This window comes from Hemicordylus capensis, chromosome 4, assembly GCF_027244095.1.
Source record: "Hemicordylus capensis ecotype Gifberg chromosome 4, rHemCap1.1.pri, whole genome shotgun sequence".
NCBI classification, from domain to species: Eukaryota; Metazoa; Chordata; class Lepidosauria; order Squamata; family Cordylidae; genus Hemicordylus; species Hemicordylus capensis.
Window position 1 is genome coordinate 174,713,874 of NC_069660.1, and position 22,977 is coordinate 174,736,850.

Genomic DNA, 22,977 nt, shown 5'->3' on the forward strand with positions numbered 1-22,977 from the left:
ACTCCCCTTAAAGCTACTCTTAACCAGCCTTTAGTCTGTGATTTTAGGCAATAGTTTCCAGAGAGATAAAGAACATGGTCTGTATGTACACGTGCATGCGTGCACGCGCGCGCACACAGACGCACGCACACGCACGCATATATATACTCCCTCTGATACATTCCTTTCCTTCCCATCCCACACACCTCCCTCTACAGTCTACAGACACACCCCTACAGTACACACACACACACACACACACACACACACACACACACACAGAGTGTCTTGTCCCCTCAGCACTCTTGTAACCGCCACTTCTGTCTACTAGCTTAAACGTCACACGCTCTCTCTTGTTCTCTCTCCCAGTGGGGGTGCACTGGAGCTCCTGGCAGAAGTCCCTCCCCTGGCTTTCCCATTGTATAAAGGAGGCCTGTAGGGAGCCAGGGATAGGGAGAGGCAGAAGGGAAGGGAAGCTGCTTGCGAGCCTTCTCTGAGCTAAAAACATCAGAGCCAACCTCTGGCTGCTTTCTCCACTCCCTGCCATCCGTTCTTTGTGCCGTCTGTTCGCCCCCCCTCCCTGCCTGTGGGTTCCTTCTTTGGTATTTGTGTGTCCCCAGTGAACTCTTCAGGCTGGCTCCAAGTTGAGCATGGCCATGGGGTGGGGGAACTCGTTTTCATCTCACCTCCCCCTCTTCAATGCCATCTCTAGCCAAATATTGGAGGGATGTGTTAATCAGTTAATTAGGTTGCCGAAGGTGGTGGGGGCTGGGAAGAGAGTACACACGTGCCTGCAAGCCTGCGCCTCCTCTTGGAGTGGCTGATAGCCACTCTCTGGGCTCCAGTGTAGGCAGGAGAGATCTTACAGGCAGCCAGTGCCGCAGCTGCTTTTCTTGAGGCCAGAGGCTCCTGGAGCTCAGAGAACGGCTGCCAGCCACTCCTGAGAGGAGGTGTGGGCTTTCAGTAGTGTCTTGCCGAGGCGAGAGCAGGAGAATCAGCTCTCTTGCTTGCACAAGAAAGTCGATTTCCCCGCTCTGGCCACAGCAAGGGCTAACACAGTGGCAATGGCGGGGAAGACTGCCGGCATTCTAAGCAGCTGTTGGAGTGCGGTATGAAACTGCGCGGCTGCTGGAACCCTCTGCGCGGGTGTGTGTGTGTGTTAGATTATGTGAGTGAGCGCGCAGCTGCGCACCTTAGAGGGAACAGTGATGTTGACTCCTGGCGACCATAGAGCCATGTGGTTGTCTTTGGTAGAATACAGGAGTGGTTCACCAGTGCTATTCTTAAAGATCGACTATTAGAAAACATACTTACAAAAAACAGTAGAGATGAATCTGATAGTAACAAAATCCACCATATATACTCTGCTCTTGCCCTCTCGTGATCATGGATTCAATCTTTTATGAATAACAAATTCAGTTTTTGCTCTGGCAGCGGAATGCTGATCTGGTATGGGCGTTGCTATGCCTCCAAAGGATCTGGGCTTGGGCCCAAACTGTTGCAACACCATAGGCCCGTGACTTGTTATTACTTTTAAGGTTACTCCGGGGTGGGGGACAACCTTCATCGTTGCTGCTGCTAATGCCGTCTCGATGACAACAGTGGAACTAAACAGTGCACAGCTGCCCAACATGTTAAAATCTAGCTGGAAAGTGGGACATGTGCACCCACCACCACTTCTTTGCTCACTTTTCACACGTTGGCTGTTTAGCTCCTCCACTGCTGTCTTGGCGGCAGTGGAGGAGTGAGATGAGGCGGGGAGGTCTGGGGCACCCCCCCTAAATATTGGGGGCCTGTGCCCCCTTCCCCCCCTCCAATGACACCACTGTCTAGTACCCCTTTTGGCATAAGGTTCAGGACAAAAAAAATTTTGTTCCAAGACATAAGAGCAGTATTCCCTCTAACAGGGATTCCCAGATGCTGTTGATTACAACTCCCAGAATCCACAAGCAAAAGCCATTATAGCTGGGGACTCTGGGAGTTGTAGTCAACAACATCTGGGAATCCCTGTTAGAGGACTGCACTGCACAAGAGTATTGTGTTCAATACATAATTCATTACCACAGATTGTAGTGATAGCCACTGGCTTAGATCTTTTTAATAGCGGTTTAGACAGATTCATGGAGAATAGGCCTGTCAGCAGCTACAAGTCATTAACGCTAAATAGAATCTCCATATTCCAAGACAATGAACTTCCAAATACCTGTTGCTATAGCCTTCCTGCCCTGCTTGTCTACAATTATAGCCTTCCTGCCCAGCTTGTCTGTCTGCCTACTTTCCTTTCAGTATAATCTTAATTGATAATTACCATCTTCACAAGTTAGCCCACGCCCACGTTAAGTTAGTCTTAAACATTCACATGTCCGCCATTTTGAATTGGGGTGTATGACATCACCACAAACTACAATGTTGAGGTGTCTCTATGTGTCGCAGTGTGGTGGCAATTAACAGATTTTTCAGAACGCAGGGAGCAGGTTTCATTCCTGCAGCTTTAAAACTGTATTCAGCAAAGGTTATCCCTCAGCTCTTATACAGGATCCAACTAGGACCTTATGCGAACTTTGACATGCTAGAAAGAATTCAATCCGGCTTTTTGAGAACTATTTTTGGGACTACAAGATGCACCTCAAATGTAACACTGCGCATGGAGGCCGGCCTCATAAAGATCGAATCTCATGCCTGGCTTTTAATCATTTATTTTTGGTTGAGAGTCCACCTATGTCCGGTGGGCCTAATTCCTCAGTTTTTATCGTTAATTCCACAACCGCAGTGGTGCACTGTAGTTAGTAAAAAGCTTGCTGCTCTAGGAATAGACCCTGAACAATTGCTGGAGTTAGACTTGGCAAATGCTAAAAGAATAGTAAAACAGCATTTGATAGATATTGAATTGCAAAATAACCGGGCCTCTTTAACAGAATTCTGTAAAGGAGTAAGAACTAGATGGGATCTTTCACCAGCAAACTATTTATCCCATATTACACTCAGCAAATTCCGGTGGGCATTTACAAGGGCAAGAACAAATTCTTTTCCCTCTGCATTATTAGCCGGGAGATACAATGGTGTTCCCCTGGAAGAACGCTACTGTAGATGTGGCAGTGGGGAAATAGAATCCATTGACCATATTCTATTATCCTGTAAAATTCATAGGCAATTGAGGGAGCACTTAATTTTACCTCTGGTCTGTAAACAGCCAGATCAATCTGCTGAACAACTTGTTAAATTTCTACTCTCTGATGAGGATGTTTTAAATTTTAACTCTGTAGCCAAATTTTGTTACATTGCTCTTAAGATGTATAATGAGAACCTATAGAGTTTCTTATAAATTTGTTTTGCCTTCTGCATGTATGGATTGTTTGGTCTAGGACCATAAATAAAACTTGACTTGATTTGACTTGTCACTTACTACAACTGTACCAAATTGTGTTTATATTGGTTAGGCAGTCCACAAGTTATCCCACTTGTGCCTTAACCATTCTCACACCTGTTATCTTGAATCAGGGGTGCAGTGACCAGCCTCCCCTCCCTCTAAAGTGTTAACCGGGAGGGAACCCCATCTTGACTGACAGGCTGGAGAACTCCAGGGCTCAGCCAAACAGCACACAAGGTGGGTGGGACCTAGAGAGCTGTTGCCAGGAAGAAGGGAGTTCTTTGTTGGAAGAAGCTAGACTGGAGGTGAACAGGAGGACATGTGGCCCTGGAGGTTGTCTGCAGGAGAATAACTCTGCAGATCCTTGAAATACAGGAGGGCAGGAAGCTTGAATTCTCATCCTGAGTTTGATGAGTTCAAGGCAAGGCTTGTGTGAGTTCAAGGCAAGGCAAGGAGTTCAAGACTTATGGCTTCAGGAGGTTTAGCATAGGGGAAAGTTCCTTTAGTCAGACTTTGCATTAAGGAAGTTATATTTCTTTGATGTGTGTGCTTTTGTATATTCCTGATACTGTTCTATTGTTTATCTGTAGCATAATTGAAATAAGAAACACTAGCCTATGCCCATCTTACATGGAGCATTGCAAAAGATTCTATAAACATTTAGGCATGCCTAAGACAACCTATTTTTCTAATCTACTAAGTATTCTTAACTGTATCTAAGAAAGCTAAGAAAGCTAAAAAGCCTCAGATGGAAGCAGTCTGCAGTAAATGAATAAAATTCTTTTTTAGCTCCTTTCTTTTTACAAGCCGCTCCGAGTTGGTTTTTAACTCAGGAAAAAGTGGGGCCGAAGGGAAATTTCTCTAGTGCAAAGACATCCTCAAACGTTTAGCAGCTGTCAGTTTTCTTACCACGTGTAGGCTTGACCATGGAAGATTTTTGTACTTCTCCAAGAGACAGATTAAAGGTTTTTTTCTTTTATTTCTGGGTTGTCCTACCCCAAGCCCAGAGAGTTTCTGTAGACAAAAAGGAGTCGTGGTGGCAGTATTTTGAACCTACCAATAATACAGAATAGTTTTAGGAGAAGCCTAGCTAGGCAGCTCAGCAGGGATGATTCAGCATTTCTTTCCCTCACGTGAGCTGGCTCTGAGACAAAGGCTTTAATCCACTACAGGGGTGGATGACACCATCACAAACTATGCCGTTGACGTGTCCCAATGTGTCCCTACAGCTGTAGCAAATTTTCTTCAAATCAGTTAGGTGGTTCACAGGTTAGCCCACTTGTGCCTCAAATGTTTACATGTCTGCCATCTTGAACTGGGGTGGATAACGTCATCACAAACTATGCCATTGAGGTGTCCCTATGTGACCCTACATCTGTACCCAATTTGGTTAGTATTAGTCCAGGCATTGTGAAGTTAAGGACACACACACACAATACCGGGTGATCTCATAAGCTTAGGCTAAAAAGTAATAGTGGTGGTGATACAACTGCTGTGACGCATCTTAGGTCAGGGTGGGACCCACCAGTTGAAGACCAGTGGACTTGATGGTCCTTTGGTCTGATCCAGTAGTATGATGTTATTAAGCCTTATTCATGAAATACCAGTCAAATATTGGGTAGCCAAATCTAATCTTGACCAGAAATGACTGACAACAGTTTTTTATAGCAGTCCCATGAACATGTCAGGGGTCTGAAAATGCAAATAATTGAAGTTAAAGTAAGTTGTAACCTCTGGGTTTTGTGTTGTGGTGATAGTGAGTTCAGAAGAAATCTTATGAAAGAACTTGTAATAGTAAACTACTATTTGGGGAGCTGATGGAAGTTATTTGAAGTGTTTACTGAGTGCAGTTTAATCAAGCAAATGTGCCAGTAGAGAAAGCCATATTAAATTCCAAAAGTCCTTGGGAAATGAAGAAGAAATTTTTTCACAGGTAATCCTGTCTTAATACAGACATCCCTTGCCAGGGTTCCATGCAAAGAAAACCTCATAGTTGGCAAACTAGGAGTCTATGGGAATTGGAGTTAGGGGAACCGCGATCACAAATTAACTTCAGGAAAAGGGGGAGGGATTTGAAATCTATAAAAATCACTAAGGATCAGAATGAAGAGAATGAACCTCAGGAAATGAGAGGGGGTTTGAAAACACTAAAAATAACTGAGCTGTGGATCAAGAGATAAGGGGGGTGGGGTTAGGGTGGGAGGACTCAGGATTTGTATAGAGAAAGAGGGGACACCTGTACCCCCACCATATGCTAAACACTCCACATTCCAGTCTTACTGAAAATGATTTCATTGCAGATCATTGCATTGTATTTTCATTGCATTTATTGAACAAAATGTCACCACCTTGTAGAAATCGTGTATGCTTGGGTTGTGGTAGGCGAGCCCACCCACAAAAATATACAAAAAACTGCAGTAGACAAATCCATGGTTGGTGAGGGATGATTGTAATAAGAAAAGTATAAAGAATGGTGCATGGAACCATTGCTGGTGGGGGAAACTGCTCTCTTATCTCAGTCTTTAGGCCCCTTCTGATGTTGCTTTCATAGTTTGGAACCCATGCTGGGAAAGTCATGGGAATAGTCCAGGCTATGGTCCTTTCCATGGCTAGCGTCACCTCTCTTGGAAATGGAGTCAGCACTGGGATGGGAAGGAAGTGCAGGATGAACTCCTTCCCTGTGGTCTGAGCCTCTTTTGGGGTATGCTGCCCAAAGGGGATTTTTGTTAATCATTTGACCATTACCCAATATGAAATGGGAATAAGAGGTAAAATAAATCCACAAATGAAGCTGACCACTTTAAATGAGAAAGCAGTAGTAGGGGAAGGATATCGGGATGTATTTTGTGTGAGCACTCTGTGCTAAAAAGAGAGGGGATAATGTGATTCTTGCAGACCAGACATGCCTGCAACAGTGTGTGCTCAGTGTTTTCAAAGGATACAGAAGAACCTAACTCTCACGATGGCGCAATTATCCTGACCCATCCCTAGCTGGAGATTGATGACCAAGGCCACAAGTGTATTCTTAGTGCCATGCTTAAACTAAAAGCCAGACTGGCAGGAGTCCAGAAGGCTGATAGAATCCAGGTGTGCCTGAAGTAGGCAATTTCTCACTCAGCAACCTTCCCCAAAAAGGGAAAATGTGAAACAAGGTGATAGCTGTTTGGAGAATATGCATCCAGGTTTGTGTTTGTTTTCTGTAGAGCAGGAGCTGACTGAGCAACCAAAGATCTGAAGCCATAAAAATACTATCAGCAAATATTTTTCCTGACTTGTTTGTATGAACTTGAGTGGATATGAGTCCAATTTTTAAAGTGAATGCTGAAAAAAACCTAGAGATCAAGCACAGGGGGAGCTGCAGAATGGGTATAAAATGCAGAGCTTCCACTCAGCTCCTTTATGTTCTGCAGGCTGCTATTATGTATATAGCACCTAAAATGGAAGTTACAAGCCCCAAATTCTCTCCCACACTCTCCTTTAACTTCCCTTAATGATTTTCCCACTATACCGATGACATGGCTACTCTGCTGTCCTCATCTAACCCCTTCATATGCCCTTTGGTCCTTTCCCTTCCTGGTTACCATCTCCCTGCTATTATCTCCACCACACCATGTCATTAACCTAGCCCTTTCCCCTGACTTTCTCTGCTGAGTTCAAACATGCCACTCTCTTCTCAATCTAAAAGACTCTTCCTGGTAGGGACTACCAGAGACTACCAGCCAGTCTGGCTTCTTCCCTTTGCTTCCAAACTCCTGGAAGAAGTTGTTCACTTCCAGGGACTTGACTTTTTCTCTTCAAGCTCTTCCCTTGACTTGCTGTGGTCTGGCTTCAGCAGTTCACTGAAATTACACTGTCTTAAAGCTATGGATGATGATCTCATTGCCAAATCCAAGGGCTGCTGCTTTTTTGCCCTCCTTGACCTTGTTGTTGCCTTTGAAACCAGTTGATCATCCTTTCTTGGTTGACTCCCTCATGCCTTGGATTTCCTTGACTGTGTTACTAGCTGGTTCTCCTCCTTCCTATCAGATCACTCATTAATATCCACTTGGGTAGTTGCTGTTTAACCAACTTCTTCTATACTGGGAACCCGTAGGGTTGGGTTCTTGATCCCCTTCTTTTATTTCTTGACACACTTTCACTGTGTGACCTAATCAAATCCCATGGTTTTCAGTAAACTCTCTAAATTTTACTGATCCCCTAGATCTCTTCTCTGTCCAGTCCCACATCTCCAGCTGCTTGCCTGATATATATCCACTTGCATGTCTCATTGTCATCTCAAACTCGAGATATTTGGGCACTAAATTATTTATCTTTTCTCCCAAGCCTTCCTCCCCATTGTCAATCAGACTGTTAACTAGGTGTGCAACCTTAACATTATATTGGAAAGGATTTTTATTTTTATTTTGTTAAAACACTTTTTATTATATTTAATAATTTTAAATGTGCAAAAGCTCAAAGATAGTATTAATACAGATTATAATTTCTAATCTATCTATTTATCTATCTATCTAATTCGCGAAGATGTACCTGTGGCTAATTCAGTGCATGGCAACTCTTGTGAGAGAGAGTTGCCAGAAGGGCAGCTGCTGCCGAGGAGGGAGGGAGGTAGAGGAGGCAGCAAAGAAAGAAAAGACATTGAGCATCAGCATCCGTCACTACCTAGTCTCCTTGCGAGGAGGACGGCCAAGCTGGGGCGTAAGAGTGCACTGAGGGCCATCTGTGCAGGCTGGAAGGGAAGCCCTGGCTTTGCCATCTTCCTCGTATACTATAAACATGCTTGTTAACAACAGTGTAAAAAGATAAAAGATATCAGATCTGATTATTCCGCCCCCCACACCACCACTTCAAGTTTGTGTACAGAGAGAGAGGGAGAAAGTCAGGCTTTAACTTCTCTCTGAAACTGCAAGGAAAGAGAAAATAATGAATAGTTTGGGGTGGAAAAGGAGGAGAAGACTGGAGATATATGCAAGAAAGGAAAGACATTGAAAATGAAAACAAAGTGTAATTGTTTGAGCAGAATATTCCTGTAGTCTTGAGTAATACGCTTCTGATTCTGAGTGGTGTTTGTACAGTTTAAAGTCTGCTGGGTGACAGTGGTTGTCTTTCTAATACAGCATGGCAGAAATATCCCCCAAATATCTTTAACTAGTTGAACCTCAGTGACTTAGCAAGTATCTGTTTCAGTTAGGCTTGATATTAAATGAAATTATTCTGTTCCTTGATGTAGTTGCAAAGTAGTGTGAAGAAAACCAAACAAAACCTCAGCATAAATAACTGCTTTACATTCTGTAGTGTGTACCTACCTTTTGTACTTCCATCAGGATCAGAGGTGGTATGCCCCTGACCACCAGGTGCTAGGAAGCACCAAGGGAGGGGTTGGTTCCCCCCACTTGTAGGTTTCCCAAGTGCACCTGGTTGGCTGCTGTATGAGGCAGGATTCTGGACTGGATGGAGCTTTGCCTGATTCAGCAGGGCTTTTCTTATCTATTAAAAATGAAAGCTGCATCTGTCTCTGAGTAGTGAAGAATAGATTAAGATTTTATCAGATAAGAAGAATGTAGCTTTAGTAGAAACCAGTGCTTAAATGGAGCATGACTAGTGATTTAAATCATGATTTTAATGTGATCTAAATCAAGACTACCCTGCCAATCTGTTGACAAAACGTGTTGCTTCTTTCTGTATAAATTCCAGACATGTGTCCATTCTTCTTCATCCCCTCAACTAAACTCTGGTCCTCTGGTTGCCTGCTGCCTTCACTACAATACCATCTTCTCTCTGGTGCTCCCCTTCCAGACCTTCCCTTTCACCTATATCCAAAGCTGTGCTGCGAAAATAATTCATCTTTTCTGTCTCTCAGACCATGTGATTCTCCTCCTCAAATCCCTTCATTGGTTTCCCATTTCCTTCCTCACTTCTTTCCTTTAAAATTTTTCACTGCCTTGCTCCACCTTCCTTTGGTCCATGTTTCCCATTATATCCTCTATGCATATTGTCCACTCCTCCAATTCTACCATCCATAACTGCCCAAAGTTCTCATCCTTGGTATTGTGAGACAGTCATGAGGGAATCCCAAAGGTGTCACAGTTGCCCAAAAGGAGCAGTCCCATTTGGGAGCCCAGTTTGCCTAAGTAAAGGGGAGCATGTGACACTGAACAGAGTGCATTATTAACCGAGCTATCACACCGTTGAAAGAAGGATGCTTGCCCATTGTCAGAGATGTGCATTTCCCCATAAAATTTTGAATTGGAAAATTTTCTGGCAACTCTTCCCATGCCATTTTAAAACTTGTTTTGCATAGAATTTGCATTATTTTTCCCCTCAGAAAATTTTACTATGCAAATTTTCCTGGTGCTCTAAATAGACTGTGATTTGATTTGGCATGTTCTCTCTCTCTCTCTCTCCCACCACCACCACCATGTTAATTTCCCACACTATGAATCAAAGGTTTTTCAAGTAGTAAAGTAGTTGGACTGAAATACTTGATGGGGGCAGAGATTAATAAAAGCACTGAATGTGGTTTAAATGTTATATACTGAAAGAAGCTCAGAGGTTAAGATGGAAATAATTTTTTTTATTGGAATACTCAATAAATCAATAAAATTGCTTGAACTTTGAAGTTGCCAAAATTGCTTAATATTGCATTGACATCCATTCATTGTTACTAAAGAATTTTATGACACAACGCCGGGCATCTGGACTAGCACTGCACACATGCAGCAGTGATTGTTCCAGGCTATTATTGCACTGTTGCATGAATGGGGAAAGGGGATTTTCTCCAGTCTCCCCTTCCTTCTGAACCCCACTATGCATCACCAAGCTTATAGCCCCGAGAGTCACAAAACCGCTAGGGTCATATTTTATTTATTTATTTTAATTTTATATTTTGGTGGTACACACTGGGCTTCAGAGGAAAGAGGTGGTCTGTGAAAATCGCCCCTTATCCTGCTCAAATGACAGCACAGTTGTAGTCTGGAACAATCACTGCTGCATGTGTGCAGTGCTAGTCTAGATGGCATCCGATGAAACTTTAGAAATTGAAAACTTTCCACAGAAAAACTTCCATTTAGGGAAATTTTCCACCCCACATCTCTGCCCATTGTTCTGGGAACATTGAGAAAATACACTTCAAAAGATGCATGTAAATAATTAAAATGTGCTTCCAGTTTTAATCCAGAAATCCTGTGTTTGTGATATCAGGAATTTGGGAAATTCTGGGCTAATTGCTGCTCTTTTAAAATAGACTAAAATTAACATCGATTTATAATAGTGTTGTGTGTTTGGGAAATGTCATGTGGTGGTTTTCTAGGTCATGTGATGGTTTTTGTTTCTTATTATTTTAACAGAAAAGCGGTATAAGAAGCTGCTGGTGACCCATTAGTGGATGTGCAATTCTATATGAAAGATTTGAAGCAGAAAGGGAAATTGTAACAGAGAAGTAAGAAGTTAACAATCTGCACCATGCTGTATTCAAAAACAACCAAAGGAATGTTATCTGTGTCCATTGCTAATATGTTTAAAAGTGAGGTGGTAAATACCATTTTTCTATTTCTTTGAATTAGTTCTTACAATACTGTTGCAGTGTGGTTGCCATTTCTTGATGGTTGGGACTCCGTTTGGTGAGAAGTCACCATGTCATCTTCCCATCCCAAATGGGTCCTAGCAGAGATTTACCAATGTGCCCGCCATGGCAAGTGTCCCTCCATTTCCTCCATCTGGTGAGCATGATAAGCCTCAGCCATCCTCCTGAGCTTGGAGCTGGAGCCCTCTACCTGCTGGCCTAAGGGGTTCATTCCTGCGGTTGCACTGCTTTGTGGAGGTACTCCCAGTGCCTTAGAAGTGCATTGCAGCTGGGAGGATGATGACCTAGCTCCAAACTAGGAGCAGGCTGGTGCTCATCTGTAGTGTTCTGCTCTTCAGAGATGCACCAAGTGAGTCAGAAGCACAGAGTGATGTGATCCAACCTGCTCCTGAGTCTGGAGATGAGGACAGGAGCAGGGGATTGTTGCTGACCTTGCACTGCATTCAGTGGCGCTTGAAGCTCAACATGTCTGGAGCTCAACACGATGTCTGACAAATCCCTGCCATGCTGCCATTGGGGGATGGGGAAGGGTCTGGTCCTGGCAAACACAAATGTCGGTTGACTCTAAAGCTAGCCAGAATTTGTAGATCCCCAGATCCAGACATTCCAGGGTGGTGATGGGGCCTAACCATTGTACATGAGAACTGTGCCACAACTGTTATATAAGTATGTCTGGTTTCATACAGGCCACTCTTGTTTTGACTCTGGTGGCATGGGAGGTGGCATTCTGTACCACTGGGGTAAGGTGAGGAGAGGCCCAGGCCACCCGAGAGTTATGTGCGCTGCAGCTCCTTCACACTCCTCCTAGGAATTGGAGCAGTGCTGGTATGGAGAGGAGCTGCTGCATTGATTCCTGCTATGTGGCATGAGCCTTCCTGCATTGCTCTGGCGACAGGGTGTTGTATTGGCTCCCAAACCACCAGCATAATGTAAGAAGGGAGCCACGGTGATTGAAGAATGGTTGTTTTTTTATGCAGGTTGTAGCAGCATTATTGTAACGGATCATATGATCCATTTTGATAAAACTGAATTTTCCTTACGTTTTCACTTGAACTCTAAAGAGCAAGCTTATATTATGATTCTGTTGGTGTTAAGTCATCAGTGTCTCTTTTCACAGCACTGTACAAAATGTGCACATTTACTGTGTGTTGTGTCTGTGTGTGTGTGGCTGTATAATCTTTGTGGAAAATAATGATTTAAACAAGGCTGATCTTCCAGTTATTTATCTGGAGGGTGTGTGTGTGAAACTTTTTTCAGAAGGGGAAAAACTTTATTAATAAAGTATGCCACCTGAGTATTTCTCTTTTGTTTTGGATGCCCATTGCTATTCTAGGAAATTCAGTGGACTTCATCAGTGCAGAAAATCCGTTATATCAAAATTAACTAGAAGTGCCACAATCAACCCTCCCTATTGAAACAACCCTGTAAGGTAGGTTAGGCTGAAAGATATGTGACTGGCCCAAAGTCACCCAGTGAGTTTCATGGCTGAATGGGGATTTGAACTCAGGTCTCCCTGGTCCTGGTCCAACCCTCTAACCACTATACCACACTGGCTGGATGGATTATCTAATAAAATGGATTGGCAGGAGATTCAGGACAGGATAGGGCTTCCATATGGAAAATAGGGCAGGTCTTTTGTACCTTTAAGAGATGCATAGAAGAGAGAATTTCAGCAGGTGCAATTTTCCTTCCCCCTGCATGACAAGCTGCACCTGCTCTGTGCATCTCTTAAAGGTACAGGCTCTGTGCAGGAGACTTGTCTTCCTTTCCATATGGCAGCTCTGGGACAGACAAAAGAAAATACTACACATTTGATTTATGGTATCCATTGCCTCAGAATTGATGATGGTTTTAGCAAGGGATTAGACAAATGCATGCAGAATAAATCTATCAATGGCTATTAGTCATAATCACTATTGGGACCATCCAGATTCTGAGGCAGTAAGCCTTTGCATGCCAGCTGCTGGGAAGCAACAGCAGAAGGTGGCTATTGCCAATGCCCTGCTTGTGGGCTTCCTAGGGGCAAGGTAGTTGGTCTCTGTGGGAAATTGGATCTTGGATCTTTTGATTTGATCCAGCATTGCTCTTCTTTTGTTGGTGTTAATATGTCTATACCACTTTTCAAGAACAACAAAAAGTTCTGAAAGCAACAAAAGGAATAAGAACCTGGTCCACTGACCCCAAAGGGGCTCACAATCTAAAAAGAACCCACAAGAGAGACACTAGTAGCAGTCACTGGAGGGACACTATGTTGGGTTGAATAGGGACAGTTGCTATCCCCTGTTAAATATGAGAGTCAGCAGTTTCAGAGGTGTCTCTCTGCCCAGTTAGCTGGTGCTATGTTTTAACAGATACACCTATCAAGGAGCCAGGATTCGATATTGCTCCCTGTTGACTGTACACTTAGTAGCAAACCCAGGTTTACTGCCATATAATTTGTAGAATTATTATTTTTTGCTTTTAAAATTTTTTATTGGTTTTTACAATATCTTAACAATCCCGTTGCATCTAATTAAGTAAATATAGACTTCCCGCTCATCAGTCTGCGCGATTCATTAACTATACAAGTCAACCATTGATATAGTCATTCAAAACATATATCCTACACATTGCAAACTCGATTTTGCTCTACCCAACCTGCTATTATTACTAAATTTCAAACCCTGCTGAAAGGTCCGTATTAGAAAAATAGTTCTTTAAGTATAGTAAGAATGGTTTCCAATCTTCTTTAAAAGATTCCAAGTTTTCATCCCTTAGCAGTACTGTAAATTTTGCCATCTCAGCATATTCCAAAATTTTTATCAACCAATCTTTTGAGGGCATTTCATTGTCCTTCCATTTCTGCGCATATACTATTCTGGCTGCCATGGTTGCGTACATGAAAAATGTTACGTTTATTCTGGAAAACGCTCTTTGCGTTATTCCCAGCAGGAAGGATTCTGGCCTCTTAGGAAATGTCATTTTAAAAATTTTCTTCAACTCATTATATATCATATCCCAAAAGGCCTTTGCCTTCCCGCAAGACCACAAGTTCCTTCACAATGTCGACATTTCCAACATTTTTTTGGAACATTTTAATACATTAATGCTAATTTTTTGGGTGTCAAGTACCACCTATACATCGTCTTATAATAATTTTCTTTTAAAGTATAACATGCAGTAAACTTTAAATCCATTTTCCATAATTTTTCCCAAGCTGCCATATCTATATTATGACCCACATCTTGAGCCCATTTTATCATAGTCGTTTTAACCACTTCATCTCTTGTCTCCTCCAAAAGCAACAACTTATACATCTTAGAAACTAATTTTTCATCATTTTCACACAGCTCCTTCTCAGATCTCGACATTTGATCCTCAAATCCAACTTTAAGATCCTTCTTATAGATTTCATTTAACTGATGGTGCTGAAACCAGTTACTAACCAAATTTTGTACTTCGATTGGGTTTTTTTAATTTACAGCCCTTTTCTTGGAAACATAACAAATCCCTATAGGTACCCCATTCAGATTGCATATTTATCTCTTTACATGCTAAAGCTTCAATCGGGGATAACCATAATGGAGTTTTAGATTCCAACCATTTTTTATATTTTACCCACACTCTCATTAGACTCCTTCTCACATAATGATTAAGAAAATCTTTATGCACTTTACTTTTATCGTACCACAGATATGAATGCCATCCAAACCTTCTATCGAATCCTTCCAGATCAAGTATTCTGGGATTTCTTAATGTTAACCATTCTTTTAACCACATCAAACAAACAGCATCAAAATACAACCTTAAATCAGGCAGGGTAAGACCACCTCTTTCTTTAGCATCTGTTAAATTTTTAAATTTAATTCTTGGTCTTTTCCCTTGCCAAACAAATTTGGTTATGTCCTTTTGCCATTGCTGCCATATAATTTGTAGAATTATAAAATTTAACTAAAGTTATAAACCCCCACCACATTTAACTCCTCTCCCCAGGTAGGGATACTTCAGCAGTGATGGTGATTCCACTTGTTCACTATCATGGGATCAACCAATCACACTTTTCCCTGGATTCATTGTGGAGGACACCAGCAAGGCTACCCTCTCTGTTCTGCAGCTATGACCTGCCTGTCATTTTGAGAACAGTTCACTCATATGTTTGTATATATGTTTCATTCTTTAAAGACTACACTCTCCCTCTCTAGTGCTAGAGCACACATGTTTACCTTGGCTATGTTGTGTTTAAGTGGCAAACAACAATATGGTTATTCCCTTAACATATAATCAGCAAAGCTACCCTATCAAGCCATCTCTCTCACACTTTAATCAAGCAAAATGTTATATTTATCTTGGAGTTCATCCCCCTAGATCTTAGTACAATGTACTGATGGAGAGTTCATAAAAGCATTTAAACCATTTGGCTTGTCTTTTAGAAAATTAGACCCAACACTGCACAGCAAACAGCTTTTGGAAGCAGCTCTCTCATCAGTAGGTGGTCTCTGTTCCATTACTGTCAGCAGTTACAAGTGTGTTTAGAGATGACAGCACTTTCTAATCCTTTCTATGTGGAGTCTGGGAGATTCATTTGGATTGGACCTCAGACCACTCTGGGTGGTGGTCCAGCCTGAAATGGCTCAAGTTAACAGCATGGTGCCCAGGTTTTCTGGGTACACTAGGTGGACTCAGCACCATCTGGGTTTCAGTCCTTGCTGCAGCCTTCTTCACAACAAATTGAGCCTTCCTGGTCATCTCTCTGCACCTCTGTTATGTGATGTGAATTGTGGAGTGTGGGTGGTGTGTTGGAGAGGACCGTTTTCACTGTGTGAATGCTACAGCAAAGAGACCTTTAGTCCCTGGCACCTGGCAATGATGCTATCACACACTAGGACAGGGGTAGGCAACTTTTGGCACTTATTTATTATTTTATTTAAAATATTTGTACCCCACCCCTCCAGTATACTATTGCTTGGGAAGGCTCACAACATGCTTTGTTTAATTTATTTAACCTGGGCTTTTAAGTTTAATTGTATTAGTCTCTTATATTACATTGTAAATATAAAATAAGGGACTAATAAAATTAAACAGCTAAAAAGCCAAGGTTAACATGACAATTAAAATTACAATTTTTAAAAATATTAAAAGTTTTTTAAAAATGAAAATGAAGCACCTACCAGATATAAGCAGCAGATAAAAAAGCCAGGGGCCACAACTGAAAAGGCCCTGTCTCTAGTCCCTGCCAACTGGATCTCTGTTAGTGGCGGGGCCATGAGTAGAGCTTGAGATAATGAATGGAGGGATCTGGCAGGTTCATATGGGCAAATGTGGTCTGACAGGTATGCTGGCCCCAAGCTGTATAGAGCTTTAAAGATCAAGACCAACGGCACTCCAGCTGTTGTTGAACTACAACTCCCATCATCCCCAGCCACAAAGACTAGGGATGCTGGGAGTTGTAGTTCAACAGCTGGGGTACTAAAGGTTGCCTACTCCTGCACTTGGAGATAGGGGCCCAATTCAAACTTGATTCAGATTAATTTTTAGGGTTAGACAATCAGTCTAGTCCAGATTATTTCTGTAGCAGATTTGGGGAAAGGGTTCATCAATACATTATTTTATGTTCTTGGACTGGACACAATAAACAATAATAGCTTTCCACTATTGATTAACTAATAACCAACCATTTCTAAGCATAAATCATGAAGTATCATTTTTAATGTAAGAAATCCTAAATACCACTGTGGAGCATATTCACCAATGAGCTTACAGCATGCAAATTAACTAATACTTGATGCTGACTGGCTGTTGTATCTGATTTCACAATGTGGCCACCCAACAATGATTCTCACTTCATTTTAATAATGTAAACAATGCCTCTGAAACCAAATCAGTAAGCCAGACCTACAAGGAGACATTGTAACACGCATAGCTATTTCATCCACAGTGAGATCAATCAAAAAGGTACAATTGTCTCCTGCTGTCTGGATGATGAATGATATTTTCCCAAAAATCCACAAATGAAGATGTGGAAAGAAAAGAAGAAAACTTGTCTTCAGACAAAGATCAAAGCATCTGAGGAAGCTGCGGTCTCAGATTTGTATGTGGCTCTCATGTCAAGCTCTACAGATTCTTCAGCAAAAGCCACAGGGCTTCAGAGTGACTTGATATTTGAAGAAATTGGTCGCCGCATCAAAGAGGTTGGCAATCAGCTTGTCATAAAAGTGAATGCCATCTTTCAGTGGGATATCATGAGCGGAGGGCAGAGGGTGGCACAGTGGACTCTTGATCTGAAGACTGGCTCTGGAGAGATCTACCGGGGAGCTTCCCGCAAGCCTGCTGACACGATGTTTACCCTCTCTGATCATGACTTCATGGAGCTTGTTTTGGGCAAGATAAAGCCACAGAGGGCTTTCTTGGTTGGCAAGGTGAAGGTGAGAGGCAATATTCTGCTCGGTCATAAATTGGAGACAATTCTCAAAGAATATGCTAAGTTCTGAGTTGCTGGTCAGCAAGAAAATTGATTGAATCCATTACTCTCTTTAGTGAAGAAGTTGGTCATAGAAGAGAATGAAATTAAAATACAGAGTATTTTAATGTTTACTGTTCAAGTAAAAATGGAAAAATTTGCTGTTCAAGTTTGCATTTTCTTCAAGGCTACTTACTGTTCATATTTTATTGTGCCAGGTTGATTGGTAGCCCAGCCTTTCGTATCTGTCCTAAGTGCTGTGTCGTGTTACTGTCACTTCAGCAAACAAGGAATAGAATATCTGAAATGTCTGTGAGTTGTCATGACGTACTGAAGAGAAAACCCCAAACAGGTCCTATACCCACACTAAGAATAGTTATGTGTTAGGTGGGTGTACGTGGATGTGAACGTGTATACGGTACCTGCATATTCCCAGGAAACGATGGGAAATACATGAAATATCTAAATTGGAGTTCTCTTTGGGGAAAGGCCAATCACAGGACAAGTTGGTTCAGTGGAGAAGATACCCTGGCAGCATTTAGAGCATTAATCCTTCCTCAAAAAGGAAAAACTACTACAATTATTTATATACTGCTTTTCAACAAAAGTTCTCGAAGTGGTTTACAGAGAAAAAGAATGAATAAATAAGATAGTTGCCTGTCTCAAAAGGGCTCACAATTTTAAAAGAATCACAAGGTAGATGCCAGCAACAACTGCTGGAGAAATGCTATGCTGAGGTTGGATAGGGACAGTTGCTTCCCCCCTGATAAATATAAGAGAATCACCACTTTGAAAGGGGCCTCTGATCTTCAAGCAGCTTTCAGCAGTATTTGCTCTTTTGTGGAGTAAAAGAAGTGATGCAGCCTATTCTAATTGTTCATAACTGGATTGTCTTTTTCACTTCAGCATGTTATGCTCAGTACCTTTCAGTGGCTCCAGTATCCATGTAGGTAAAGATCTCAGGACATGGTCAAAATGTCATTTGAAATTGACTTATAGCAAGATAGTCTTTTGGTCCATCTAGTCCAGGGGTGGGGAACCTTGGCCCTCCAGCTGTTTTTGAACTACAACTCCCATCATCCACAGCCACTGGGGGTGATGGGAGTTGTAGTTCAAAAACAGCTGGAGGGCCAAGGTTCCCCACCCCTGATCTAGTCCACCCCTGATCTAGTCCAATAGTATTTACTCTAGTGGCAGCTGTTCAGGGTGTCTGGGAAAGGTCTATCTAAGACCCCTTCTTAAAATCTGGAGTTTGAACCTGGAACCTTCTGCAGACCTTTGTCCTGCTTTCATTCCATATACACGTAAAAGAAAAGATTAGAAGAGCAGAATGCTGCTATTGCTTGCAACCACTGGCAGGACAAGAAGGTGGGATATAATAATAGGCTCTTGAAATTCAAGTTGACTTCATCAAACTAAGCCATCATTGTGAATCATGGGCATCGGCATCAAAAATGTATGTCATGAGCTGCAGCTCTATTAATCTTAGCTTTCCATTTCCAGAAGGGTTGCACTTCTTTCTAGTCCAAGAAATGTTTTAAAGTGTGTGTGTGAGTCAGGCTGATTTAAAGGTACAGGAAGACTGAGGATAGCAACGCTAATTTCCAGTCCAAACAGAACGGTCACTGCACACAGAAACAAAACCAGCTCAATCAAATAGAAGGAAACCCAGTCAGGGTGATACTAACCATGACTACTTGGAAAGAAAGTCCTGTTGGAACTTAACACATTCTTAAGATTGTAGCCTTAAATATACAGTGGTCCCTCTACTTACGAAATTAATCCGTTCCGAATGCACATTTGTAAGTCGAAAAATTCGTAAGTCGAAAAGCGGTTTCCCATAGGAATGCATTGGGAACGGATTAATGCGTTCCGGAGCCTAGAAAAAGACCCAGACCCCCAGTAAGGCTTGCAAACTGCACAGGAACATTTCTTTTCAAGAATAAACAGGCAGTAAACAGGCAGGCAAGTCAAGGAAACCGCATGTAAAATTCGTAAGTCGAGGAAACCCCATCTAAAAATTTGTAAGTCGAAAAAACCGCATCTAAAACCGGATCTAAAACTGCCGTTTGTAACTCGAAAAATACTTATGTCGAGTAGTTTGTAAGTCGAGGGACCAGTGTATTCCAGAGGGGTTAATCTATTGAAGTAACCACAAAGACTTGTGGCACCTTAAAACTAATAGATGTGTTGTGGCATCAGCTTTTCTGAACTAGGGCCCCCTTTGTCAGATGCAGGAAGTGTTGTCCTCAGTGTGTGTGTACACACCCACACCACAGACCTACCTCTTGCACATCATGGCCATTTGATTCCACTGTCTACAGCCACCCCCCACCCCAGAATCCATCCAGATACATCTGCTCACTGAAGGTAACATTTCATACATCTGACATAAATGGATGAACTTCATAAAGCTTATGCCACAATAATACACCTTAAATAGAGTCTTGACCAGTTTGGGAATGAAGTACAGCTGCAAAGATTGCATACAAGCTATGTGACTATGGCTCCCAGTTCTATTGGAACAAGAGTTGAATAACATTTTGCACTCTGTATGATTTTCTTACTTTGTCACTTTTTCAGAGACACCAGCTGGTGTCCTTGGCTTCTGAGTCTTTGTGCAATTCAAAGCTAATAATATTTCATAGAAAAGGCAAACAATGGTTAAAGCATTCCTGGATCTATTAATGCATGCAGCATTTGAGGTTTTCAGGAGAAAGCTTGCTGGGTTTGTTTCTCCAAATGCAGAATCTGAACATATGGTATATCAAAACCAGGCAGCTTATTAATACAAGGCAGGCAGATGAATAATCTGCAAAAACTGCAGTCACAAATAAAGGAAAGTGACGAATGAAGGGAAATGACCTCAAGTGGCACTGAAACCAATTTGTCCCACAGATTCTGCCTGAGTGGCTTCTCTTTGCAGATATTAAAAATGGAGTTAATGCCTCAAAAGTCTACAGGTTTCTGTGGCTCTCTCATACATATCCAGATGGATCAGCCATTCGAAACTGTAAGCCAGGACTGCCAAAAGAATTAATTCATTAAGGTGATTAATTAAGGACTCCTGGGAGCCTGGAGTAGCCACCCACAGAGGAAGCTGTCCATTGCTCCGTTGCATGAGCAGGGCCAAATGGAGATTATAAGGGGCCCAAGAGGCTAATGACACAAAAGGGCTGGAAAGGAGGCCAGGACACTTGAGGGTCTAAGGCTACAGCCTGGTTAGTCCTGTGCATAAGTCATTGCTTTGGGTTTTCTCCCTTCTTTCCAAGCAATCTCCACTGGAGGCAGATTATTCTGCCGTGACTTTACATCAGTCACATATGGATTTGTGCAGCGGGAAATGACTTGACTGGCAAGCCAGAGGTTGCCGGTTCGAATCCCTGCTGGTATGTTTCCCAGACTATGGGAAACACCTATATTGGGCAGCAGCGATATAGGAAGATGCTGACAGGCATCATCTCATACTGTGCAGGAGATGGCAATGGTAAACCCCTCCTGTATTCTACCAAAGACAACCACAGGACTCTGTGGTTGCCAGGAGTTGGCAGCACACTTTAATGCAAAGGAGCAGCAGAATTTCCTGGTTCCAAAGGAGCCTGTCCTAATCAGGCTGCCCTCCCAAAACAGCGACTCACAAGAGTAAGCTTATATAAGCTGGAGGTATAATTGTGAAGCACCCTTACAGATTTAATTCAGAAATAGAATCAAGTGTGTCTCAGCTATCAGAAGTTCATGACACTCTGCTCGTAGATTTTAAGTCAAGTCAACTAAGCAGAAATGAAAGTGGAAAAGTAAAGTAGCAAGGCAGTTTCCTTTGGGGTGCATCATCTAAGAGGCCTTCATCCTGCCCAACTTCACATCTCAGACTTCTGAATAACCATTTCAAAATTTGCCCACAGGATTAATGGGATATGCAACATGAAGGGAACAGCTCCTGTATCTTTAATACTTGTGTGGAATAAGGGATTTTGGCAGGTGTAGCTTGTCAGGCAGGGTTGGGAAAAGCAATACCTGGAGAAATGGCCTCTTTTTTAGAACAGTGAAAGAGTCTGCTCTCTTCCTTTGCATCTGTTCATTCTACATTCCACAAGGGCATGTTCCGGAGTCTGGACAAGTGCTGTATGCTGCTAAATGAGAAATAACTGACCATTCCGTTCCAAAACTAGCTCAAAGGGAAGGCAATGTGAGTTCCAGCAGAGGGTCTGTGGCACACTGACAGAGCACATGCTACAAAAGGTGCCTTGTCTGATTCAGTCCCCAGCAAAACTCTTTCATCCCCAGTAGCACCAGCAGGAGAGGACTAATCCGTTTGAGTGACCAGTGGTGGCAACCCTACTCCAACCTGTCCCACTCCCTCCACTGGCAAATACAGATATCTGCTACTGCTTCTGTCTTCATAATTTCAGTATTGTCTTCTTGGCTTCAGTTATACTGCTATGTGGTATTGAGCTTGTATCACATTGGAGAGGTCAGTGGATAGCTATGGAGTATAATATTTATCTATGGCATACTATGAATACAAGTATGATGAATATTTATATACCACTTCAACAAAAGATCCCCAAGTGATTTACATAAATTTACAAAAGCTCCCCAAGTGATTTACATGCTGTGATTTACAGCAACATAAGACAGATGTCAGCAACAGCCACTGGAGGGATGCTGTGCTGGGGATGGATAGGGCCAGTTGCTCTCCCCAGCTCAATAAACAGAATCACCACTTTGAAAAGGAGCCTCTTTGTTCAGTTAGCAGGGGTAATTATGCCTATGATGCTAATTATCCCTAAATGTGGAATGATGATTGCTGATGATTGCAGCAGGATTTTCAACCACCTTGTGAAAAGCTCCACTTGATCTTCTTTGCAGATTGAGCTGGAATTAAAGGCGCAAGGTGTGCGTAGGTTGCTTTTTTGGTCAGTTGGCAGCTCTTTATAGAACCAGAAGTGGGGGGCAGGGACCTGGGGGGAAGCAGTGATGTTGCCACTGCTGCTGCAGCAGCAAGAGAGCCCCCCCCCAGCTCCACCCCTCCCTATCTTCTTCATTATCTCCCTCACGCTGAGGGGCCACCAGGGAGATGGGTGAACACGGCCCCCTCTCCCCTACCTACTATGCAGAAGCAGGGAGTCACCTTGTGTCACCTCTGCTGGCTTCTGCTGTAGATGTGGTGCTGAAATGCCAGTGCACTGCAGGGGAGAGGAGTTTCTGAAACGCACTCACCTTTAACTGTAAGAAAGACTAAAGCACCCAGAGAAATGTTCTACGAAACCTGCTTCATTATCCAGGTCTCAGGTGTTCTAGGACTGGACTTCCTAGTGTGCAGAGCCCGACGTAGCCATGTCTACAGAAGGCTGTAATCTGTCCCGCTAGTAGCTTGTTAATACGGCCCATAAACTTTGCACTGTGCTTTCACGGGTTCCCAGCTGTTTGCAAGTGTTAATGAAACATGACTTTAATTACATGGCTGGCTTTTAGCTTTATAAATATTGTGTTTCACAGATGCATACCAAGTTGATATGTTTAGGAGTAATTTAAAATTTGCTGTGATTAGTCCAGTCATAGGGTTGGGGTATGTGTTTGTTTTAAAATGTGAGAGGATTTCTCTCTCTGCACACA

The 22,977-nt window shown here is 42.5% G+C and overlaps 1 protein-coding gene across 11 annotated transcripts in view; it reads left to right on the forward strand.

Annotated features, from left to right (window-relative positions):
* DTD1 (D-aminoacyl-tRNA deacylase 1) overlaps window positions 1-12,222 on the forward strand; it is a 36,256-nt gene extending 24,034 nt beyond the window's left edge. For all 11 annotated transcript variants that reach the window (XR_008307387.1, XR_008307388.1, XR_008307389.1 and 8 more), the window contains one exon: window positions 10,690-12,222. The gene's annotated coding sequence lies outside the window, so the exon portion shown is untranslated. The remainder of the gene's footprint in view (window positions 1-10,689) is intronic.
* The last annotated feature ends 10,755 nt before the right edge of the window (window positions 12,223-22,977 follow it).